The sequence below is a fragment of the Gossypium hirsutum genome, chromosome A01 (assembly GCF_007990345.1).
Source record: "Gossypium hirsutum isolate 1008001.06 chromosome A01, Gossypium_hirsutum_v2.1, whole genome shotgun sequence".
Lineage (NCBI taxonomy): Eukaryota > Viridiplantae > Streptophyta > Magnoliopsida > Malvales > Malvaceae > Gossypium > Gossypium hirsutum.
This window is the reverse complement of record NC_053424.1, coordinates 29,309,839-29,320,734: the sequence shown is the minus strand read 5'-3', so window position 1 is coordinate 29,320,734 and position 10,896 is coordinate 29,309,839. Positions and strand designations below refer to the sequence as shown.

The 10,896-nt window shown below is 32.5% G+C and overlaps 1 non-coding gene across 1 annotated transcript; it reads left to right on the top strand.

Moving 5' to 3' along the window:
- Positions 1–215: 215 nt before the first annotated feature.
- Positions 216–322, top strand: LOC121207740 (small nucleolar RNA R71). The gene has a single exon (XR_005902853.1). It is a non-coding gene; the product is annotated as a small nucleolar RNA R71 (small nucleolar RNA).
- Positions 323–10,896: the final 10,574 nt, after the last annotated feature.

The window sequence follows — 10,896 nt, the reverse complement described above, 5'->3', positions numbered from 1 at the left end:
TGAGAGTATCCACTTCGTGTACTTTAGTCACTCATCTTTCTGACATTACTCAATTGGTTCATCATTACTAGTTGTTTCTAGCCATCCTCTCAATGATTTCATAAGCCCCGTTATAAGACTTTGAAAGGAGAGCACTGGTAGCAGAAGCGTTTACTACCATTCTTGTGTGAGCATTGGGACGGTTATAAAACGTATCTAATTGGAAGCAATGAAGGATTTCGTGATGAGGGCATCTTTGTAATAATTCTTTAAGCCTTTCCTATGCCTCATACAAGGACTTGTCATCCAACTGTTTGAATGTAGTAATTTCGTTCCTCAACATAGCATTCTTGCTAGGTGAGAAGTACTTCATAAGAAATATTTCTACTAAATCTTACCATGTGGTAATGGAACTTGGTGACAATGAGTTCAACTAGGCTCGAGCTTTATCCCTTAGCGAATATGGGAAAAAATTTAATCGTAGTGCATCTCCGGGTACTTAGAATAATTTGAAAGCATCGCTCACCTTCATAAACAGTCTTAAGTGAAGGTGAGGATCTTCGGTAGACATTCCACTAAATTGGCCACTGTCTAAAGCATCTGTAACATGACTTGCTTCAGATCAAACTGTTGTACCTCAATTTTGGGTCTCCTAATAGTTGGATTAAGATCATAAAACACTAGCACAACATACTGTCTTAGAGCTCTATCCCTATTATCAGCAATAAGGATAGGATTTTGAGTAGGGTTTTCTCTGCTTCCTTGATTTGGATTTTCAAAGTTCATCTCTTTGGTCCTTCTTTGAACGACTTGTCTTCTTCTTTGTCAAAAAGTTATTTCAATTCAGGATCTACGAGGAATAAATTGATAATTCGATCAATACTCATAAACACCTAAAACAAACATAGAAAAACTGACTAAGTTTCGAATAATACTCATAAACACCTGAAACAAACATAGAAAAATTGATTAGGTTAAAATTGAATAGAAAAAAAAACCAAAATGTAAAATTAACCAATTCATAAAGAATGGTTTTTTTAAAACAATCCTCCGTAATGGCGCCAAAAATATGGAACGATGGAAATGTGCAAGTGTACACAATTGCAAAAAGTAATAAAGTGACAAGTAAATGTCAAGTTATCGTACCCACAGGAACTGTGTAAGAAAATATTTATGAAATGCAATTGAAAACACTTTGGTAAAGGAAAATCTTTTATTTTGAAGGAAAAGGGTTTAATAAAACTAGATTTTAACTAAGAAAATTAACTAAGAAGATTTATAGGTAAATATTCCAAAGCACGATTTCTGAAAAATAAGTTTAATCAATATGACATAATTGTGTTAGATCAATTACATTTCTTAACTTAATATTACTAAAACAATGTTCATGTTGTTACGAATAAATTCACGACAACTTGGTAATTTGTTAAATATAGCACATACAAGCTTACGAAATTAACTAATCTCTTGAACATATTACTATGTCAATTTAAACAATTAATCAATTTTAATAAGCAAGTAAAAGATTAAGTGAAGTAACAATATATTCCTACATTGCACAATAATCTTGCAAGTTATGCAAGGCTAATGTATCATTTAATACCGTCGCTAATTTAACCCTCGGCTACCTTAGAATATTAAACATGCACTGATTAAGTATGTCAATTAATTGCAATTTCAATATGATTAATAATTAATTCATTAGTTACTTTACAATTATAATGCAAGTATAACATAATCGTGATTTTACTTAATCAAACAATTTACCAAGACCTCTAACAACGAAAACATGATTTTAAAAACTTAAGTAGACGAAATGCAATCAACTTAACACGAATTAAATTTATTCCATGTTAATTAAATTTAGAATATAAAAATAACAATTATCCATAGACATGATCATAACAACAAGAAGAAAATTTAAAGGAAAAGAAACTTGAAGCAAATCCAGTTTTTCTCTGAAGCCAAACTAGTGAGCTGTTCTCCTTCTTCGCACATTCTATTGATCCAAGGCTTCTATAAGGAATTGAATGCTGCTACCCAAGGTCGGTGAAGGCTCTTTTCCAAGAGGGAAATCAAAAAAAGAAAGTAGAAGGGAAAAATGGGAAACAAAGGGAGGTTCTAGAAGGGAGAAAGTGAGTAAAAGAGTGAGAGTAGTGTGGAATGAGAGGTGTGTTGAATGAATAGGTGAAAGGGGGTACTTATAGATGGGAGTGGCTGATAAAGGTAGTAAATAATTAGCAAGAACACACTACCCTTGGCCGGCCACACATGTAGCAAAGATTAAATGTTTCAAATTGTGCTAAATTTAGCTCGGGACAAATCTTTAAAGGCACTGAAAGTGGAGGGGTTTGAATATGATTTTAAGGAAACTGGAGGGCTGTTTTGAAATTATTTAATCATCTAAATAAGCTAATTGGGTCAGCTTATTGGGTCAGTTTTGGGCTGCACATTTTCTTATTGGATCAGTCTTTAATGCTTAACACACTAGGTCAGTTTCTCCTTCAGGCTTTATATTAATTTTTAATCCAATTTAACTTCGATAAAAATTAAATATAAAATATATAAAATGATCATCATTTGGACTGACCTTGGCTAGAAAAATATTAATCTTGCCCTTGGTTCACTTGGAGCGAAAATTCTTCAATAGTTCAAGCCTTTTGAGGTGTCTGTCGAGTTAATTTTCACATTTTGTGCAAAATTGTAGAAAATAAAACAAATTTGTAAAAAATTATTATAAAAATATTAAAATTTAATATGTTAATAATTTAAGTGAAAATTAATTATTTTATAATTAAAGTGTGAATTTCGAAAAAATTTACTACGAAGTTATATATTTTTGTGTTTCTACAGTGCATCATTTAGTGAGTGCGACTGTTTCAAATTCCCCCAATTATTTCTCCTTTCAAAGTATGTCTTTTATAAACTTGACATAGTTAGGCATTTTCCCCAAGGCTTTGACCAAAGGTATGTTGATGTGAAGTTGCTTAAGGACATCCAAGAATCATCTGAAATTTTAGTATTGTTTGTGATTTTGAAAGCGTTGGGAAAATGGTGGGGGTCGGTGAACTTTAGGTTGTAATGATTGTTTTGATTGGGTATTGTATTCGGTAGTGCTATCTGAGTTTGCTTCGGCATTGCTTGGTCTAGTTTTCTCTATTGTGGTGCTTTTCTTGGGTTGTTCAAGGGTTTTTCTTGTAAGCAACATTTGATCTGACATAACCTCTAACTATTCAGACATGAACTGCTCAATCTCATCTCATGAAAATATCTCATGCGAATTACAAGAAAACTTGTCTAGATGTGCAATCATACCTTCCTCTTAATCTTTGATTGCACCTATGTTGCTTATATAAATGCCTATATATATTTCCATCCATGTTTAAGTTCAATTCTCGTTGAACTGAATATTCGAGCATATTGAATTCTCTGTGATAACAACACTCTTTTGTTAGAGCTCTGTTCCCCCAACTCAGTCTTTTGATATGGTACCAATCTTAATACCAAAAGGACATTCCCTTTGACTAACACCAACTATAATCATCATCAAATTCTTCCATGATTAAATTCGATAGTCAACAAGGTAAATAAAATAAAAATAATGTAAATAAAAATATTAAACAAAAATAAAAAAAATTTAGCACACTATCTACCTTGTTTGTCTCTTGATTAGTATTGTTTATACAAGATAATTAATTCAATAACAATTTTCACCATCGCAATCCTTGATAATGACACCAACAACTTGACCACCTCCTAACGTACGAACATCGAGAATGTAAATATTGCAAATAATATATATATAATTAAATATTACAAATAAAATATATATAATTAAGTGTGGTATCTGTAAGCAAACAGGTTAAATTGTAATATAGTTTTGTTTACAACAAAGCACTTGGGAAGTATTTTGAGGATCGCCCCTAAGGGATTGCATATTCGAGGAATTTATTACCAAAAATAATTACTTATCTAATTGAATCACAAATTAGTAGTGTTGATGCATAATTAAAATATTGATTAAACTAGTTAAATTAATGAACCTAAAATAAACTAATGGAATTTCCTATTCCTAGTGTCAACGATGCGAGCTCCCAACTTATGATTGATTAAATGCCTAATTATCAACAAAGCAACCAATTACCCTTAACTGAGTGATTTTTCATCCTTAGCTAATAATACTTTTTCAATCTCATCGTCACTAAGGATTACCACCTAAGATACCCTCTTGGTCTTACCAAGGCATACGGATACCCTCTTAATCTCACCACTTGACACAAGTTATACTCGATAGGATACCTTCTCAGACTCACCTGTCTAGATATTCTACTAGGGTCGTCACTTCCTAGTATACTAAGTACTCTTAAATAAACACCAAATTTTTTAGGTAAATAATTACTCAATCAACAAATTAGTTAAATAAGCATATCATTCAAAATATGAATAAAGCACAAGAATTAATCCCAATATTCATACAAACATCAATTGACTAGGTTAACAAAATATAAATAAATGAATGAATGAAAAGAATGAAGAAAATGCTCATGAATAAATAGATGGAAGTAGGGTTATGGAGCAATCTCGGCTCCCAATCGTCTTCACATCGAAGTAGAAAGAACTCCACTTACGGAAACATAAAACTAAAACTAAAATAAAAACTAATGAAAACAATATAAGAAAAGCTATCTAAGTAGGTGGACCCCCTCTCTAATGTAGTTATAAGGTGACCTATATAAGCTAAAATTGGGGTGCAATGTTCCTAAAATAACGCTGATATAATTAGGGTGTAACTAATAAAAGAAACCCTAAGAGACTAAGTTAGATAAAACAATTTAGAAGATAGCCCACCAGATGTTGTTGTGTGTCTTCCCACTAGATGTTGTTGTGTGTCTTTCCACCAAACTTTGTCATAGAGCAATTCGCCATAGGAGAGTTCACCATAGGAGTGTAAGCCATAAGAGTGTTCTCTATGTGTCAACACACAAAGCAATTACTATAGTCCCTATCCACCAGGAGTTTTCGTGTTTTTAACTATCCGCCTTGAGTGTCAGCTAACTTTGTGAAGAGTAAATTTGTGGGCTACACATAGTGTGAACTTTGGCGAATTGTTTTATTAAGTTATCATGAGTTAGTTTGTCTATTATTATTATTGTATGTGTTATATGAATTCGCGAGTGTTAGCAAGTTTAAGGTAATGTAATTAGAGTCTTTAAACTACACAGAATATTTTGAAAATTTTTATAACTTAGTTTCGCTCATGCTAGCTTCGATTACTTAAAATGGTTTATTTGGATATTTTGTAAAATTTACATTTTAGCATTTAAACTTCGTTTTAAAATTGATTTTTAAATGACATTTTGAGCTGAAATTTTCACAAATGGTTTAAAATAAAATGCTCAGGACACTAATTGGTCCAGATTTATGATTTATGTATTTTTTGTTTATGTAACAACCCTTACCTGAGTCCAAGGTCGGGACAGGGTATGAGGCATTACGCGACTTAAACATACACAACCATGTAAAACCAGGCCATAAAAAATTTCGTTCAAATTAAAAACATTCATTCATATTCATAATGTCCCTTATACGGGCTTACGAGGCCCAAAACATACACTAGAGGTGGTTCGGGGCTAAACCGAGAACTTACAAAATTTTTATGACACTTCAAAAATTTTCTAATTTTGGAGGGTCACACGCCCATGTGGCTCGGACAGGCCCGTGTCCTCAGCCTGTGTAACTCTCTGCTTATGACGTCAGCAATATTTTAAGGTCACATGGCCAAGACACATGCCCGTGTGTTAGGTCATCCGTGTGGCCAACACTTAAGCTATTTTCCAAGCCTTGGTCAACCTTAATCCCTCACACACTTATACAATATCAAAGGCATAGCACATGGTATCCAATTAAAGATTAAACATCCTCAATTAAGTTACAAACATAACATTTGCATGTCATCATACTTGTGTTTCTCATGCTCATTTGGCCTTGTCTATTATAATACCACTTACAGTTTTATACCACGATTATCATCATACTAATTAACTTCAACTTAATTATAGTAAACAAGTATAACCATATCACACAAGATCTCGGTACATATAAGCACATGATCACATTTCAAGGTGTTAGCACATTGCACATTGATAAATAGGTTTACAAACCCATAACTAATATAAGTCACATCTCCTGGCTATATACACTTGAATCATTATAAGCCAATACATTTGGCCAAACTATTAAACACATAACACAAAGGACTAAGTCTCTATACATGCCACTCACTTGAAAACACTTAAGGCTTATCGATACCCCAAAATTGATAATTTGATAGTGTGATGCTGCCTCTAACAATCTCCAACCTCGAGCTAACATAGCAACACTAAAGAAATGAAAAGGAGGGGCTAAGATATATAGCTTAGTAAGTCCTTATGAAAATAATAAGCAATTTATTAACATGCTTCTACCAATTCTCACATCATGATCTCAAGGTAAAACAATCATGATTGCACGTTTTACCAAGGTTCATGTCAAGCTATTTACTCGCGTCATAGTCACTAAATTATTAATATCTTGAGATACAGAATTCTAAATTAAGATCTATTAAAATAATTTGAAACTAGAATCATATATCTTTCTACCAAAAAATTTTTAGAATTTATGGATTAGCCAATAAGTACAATTTATTCTTCAAAGTTACCCCTACTCTGTTGTTTGACAGCTTCGACCTTTCTTTACTAAAAATTAATTATCTTTTAATACGGGATTTGGATGATGTTCCCGTCTATTTCTCTTGAAAATAGACTCATTAAGAATTTTATTCATACAAATTATAACCGATAATTATTTTCATACAATTTGTAATGATTTCCTAAACTCAAGACAGGGGACCCCTAAATCACTCTTGCCCTATATCATAAAAATTCAAATATCTCAATATTCTTTTGCTTACACCATTTCCTTTATGTAAAACTAAACTCAATAAGATTAAATTTAATATTTTATTCAACCTCTAACTCAATTTCAACAATTTTTGGAGGATTTTCAAAGTCAGACTGTTGCTGCTGTCCAAAACTGTTTTAGTGTAAAGTGATGATACTAAGTTTATAACACCTTTACAAATCATTTCCACCATCATGGTAAAAATACATTTTTCTTATACATCACAAGCCTAGTCCCATAATCACAAGGTCATCATAATTTCAATCTCATAAGCATGACTTACTTATTTGCATCCTTACCAAAGATACATCATAAACTGAAATTACTTCTCATCAGTTTTGCGTACATACCTGTACCACTTCGTAACGTAATCATACATTATCACAACATTGATATAATCTTTGAATTACCCATTGAACGACTTGGAATACTAAAGGATATTTGGAAATCTCATACACATGAAAAGATGCCAATGCCATGTCTAAGACATGGTCTTATATGGGATATCACATCGATGCCAACAGCCCAGCTATGGTCTTACACGAAGTCTCATAACAATGCCGATGCCATGTCCCAGACATGGTCTTATACGGGACCTCATATCGATGCCAATGCCATATCCCAGATATGGTCTTACATGGGATCTCATACTGATGCCAATGCCATATCCTGGATATGGTCTTACACTCGATGTCGATGCTATATCCCAGATATGGTCTTATACGGGATCTCATGTTGATGCCGATGTCATATCCTTGATATGGTCTTACATGAGATCTCATACTAATGCTGATGCCATATCCGGGATATTGTCTTACACGAGATCTCATCTCGATGCCGATGCTATATCCTAGATATGGTCTTACACGGGATCTCATTTCGACGCCGATGTCATATCCCAGATATGGTTTTACATGGGATCTCATACTGATGCCGATGCCATATCCTAGATATGGTCTTACACGAGATCTCATCTCGATGTCGATGCCATATCCCAGATATGATCTTAGACTGGATCTCTTTCCGATGCCGATGTCATATCCCAGATATGGTCTTTTATGGGATTTCAATACTCACATGTCATGCTATCCGTATCTTAGATGCTCTTAGGGTTCAACCGGGATTTCTGAGACACCAACTTTTGTTGAGTTGTCATTGAGAGATCATGAATCAATTTCATAAAGACAAATACATATACATATACATTTCATGCAATATTTAAGCATTAAACATATAATAATAACATGTTGCATTATTTTCATACAAACTTACCTCGATACTAAAAATGACGAAAAGAGACCTAACTGTTAAATACTCGTTTTTCCCTCGTCCTAGGTCTGAATCTCATTTTCCTTGATCTATAATATCACATTTAGCTTATTTATTAGTCACATTATTAAATTTGATCCAAAAATCACATTATGGAAAAATTACATTTTTTCCCCTAAAGTTCCACATATTTACACTTTTTCCCCTAGGCTCGTAAAATGATTTTCATTCAATTTCTTTGTTCTTTAAGCATAGCTGAATCATTTTCATAACAATAGTAGCCCAAAATTTCCATTAAATCACACTTATATGAAAAATTTTATAACTTTTACAAATTAGTCCTTTTTAGTGTTTTCATAGAAAACTACTTAGCAAAAGTCGTTTAACACACAAAAAACATTCATATTCCTCCCTTAAACATCAAAATGAACACATGTAGCACATGGGTAAATTTTTAAACATCAACCCTAGCTCAAATAAATGGTAGAAATAGATAGATATTGTTATGAGGATTGCAAAAACGTAAAAATCATTAAAAACGGGGCTAGAACAGACTTACAATCGAGCTTGGAAGATTGAAAAACCCTAGCCATGGTTTCTCCATGCAAGTTTTGGCCATAGCTTGAATATGGACAAAATTGGCTTTTAATTTTGTTTTTAATTCATTTTAATTACAAAATGACCAAAATTCCCTTAACTTTAAAATATTCTATTTCACCTATTTCATGTCCATTTTTGTCCAACAAATTAACCAATGGTCTAATTACCATATAAGGTCCTCCAATATAAAATTTCATAACAATTGGACACCTCTAGCATGTAGAACTCAACTTTTGCACCTTTTATTATTTAGTCCTTTTGATTAAATTGAGTTCCCAAACGTCAAAATTTTCAAACAAAATTTTCACAAAATAATTTCGTGAAATCGTAGACCATAAAAATATAATAAAATTAAATTTCCTTTAGTTGGATTTGTGGCCTCGAAACCACTGTTCCGACTAGGCCAAAAATCGGGCTGTTACAATTCTCCCCATTTTAGGGATTTTCATAACACCTTTTACCCATGTCTGACGCCAGGGCAGGATACGAGGCATTACCAAACTTAAACATACACATACATGGAAAATCAGCTATAAAAATTCAACTAATTCAAAAACGTTCAAACATATGCATGTCGTCCCTTATACGGCCTACGAGGCCCAAAACATACATCGCAGTTGGTTTGGGACTAAACCGTGAACTTTTGAAAAACTTTAGGCAACTTAACAAATTTTCTTATTTTGGAAAGTCACACGCCCGTGGGTGTAACATCGGCCTAAATGGAATAGTGGTTCCGAAACCACAAATCTGAGATAGAAAAGTTTATTTCAATTAATTTTTATGATTTACCAAGTGATTAGATGCATGTGTTAGAGTATTGGTAAGAAATTTTATAGATTGCATGTTTAATTTGCCTATTAGGGCTTTTTTGCAGAAGTTGCTATAACAGCCCGATTTAGGGCCTAACGGAACGGTGGTTTTACAACCATGAATTTGAAGTCAAAAAATTTATTCCGATTAAGTTTTAAGGTTTATTTATTGATTAAAATATTGTGTAAACATATAGTTAAGTAATTTTACTAATAAAGTGCTTAATTGGACTTTTAGGACTAAATTGCAAAAGTTGCAAAATATGTGTTCTAATTCATAAGTATTTGATTGAAATGGGGGTTTAAAGAGGAGGTCCTTAAATGGAATTAGACCGTTATATTTTTTTGTACAAAAATGGGCATGAATAGGACAAAATTTTAGAGAAAGGCCTTAAGGGCATTTTAGTCATTTGGTAATTAAAAGATATAAAAATGAAAAATAAAGCCAAAACTGACTCATCTTTTTCATGGAGGCCGAAATTAGCATGGGGGAAGCCATGGCTAGGGTTTTCAAGCTTTCCAAGCTCAATAGTAAGTCCGTTCTAGCCTCGTTTTTCAAGTTCTTTACGATTTTGGAATCCTAGTAACTTGATTAAGCTTATTGTAGCAATAATTTAAGCTAGGGCCATATTTGGAAAAATACACATAGGTGAAATGTGTTTATTTTGATGTTTTATGGTAGAATATGAAGGCTAAAATTATGTTAAACAACTTTTGCTAAGCGGTTTTAAGCAAAAATGAGTAAAACGGCTTAATCGGTAAAAGTTGTTATTGTTCATAACTATGTGTTAGAGTGAGAATTTGATGTTGCCATAGAAGGAAAAAATGATCAGCATGTCAGAAAACATAAGAATAAGGGATGAAGTTTAATTCATGAGCCTAGGGGAAAAAGTGTAAATATGCAAAAATTTAGGGAAAAATTGTAATTTTTCCAAAGTTTGAGTTAAGGACTGTTTTGAATATTACATTAATTAAATAAGTAAAATATGATGTTTTAGATCCTGAAAAACGAGATTTGAATCTAGAATGGGAGAAAAATCGAAAATCGGGAAAGTTGGTAAAATGGTCGTTTTAGTATCGAGGTAAGTTCATATGTATAATAAGCATTAATTTATGCATGTTTCAATGTAAAATTGATATATTTACTATGATTACCGAGGTGTTGAAAGTAAGTATAATTATGATGATTTAAATGTTCAATATTAATTCGAAATGGAAATGAGAAAGTATGTAAGTTTGTATGTAAATAATACATTATCTTTATTATGTTTTTGTATTTCAGCATATTTTATGTATTGCA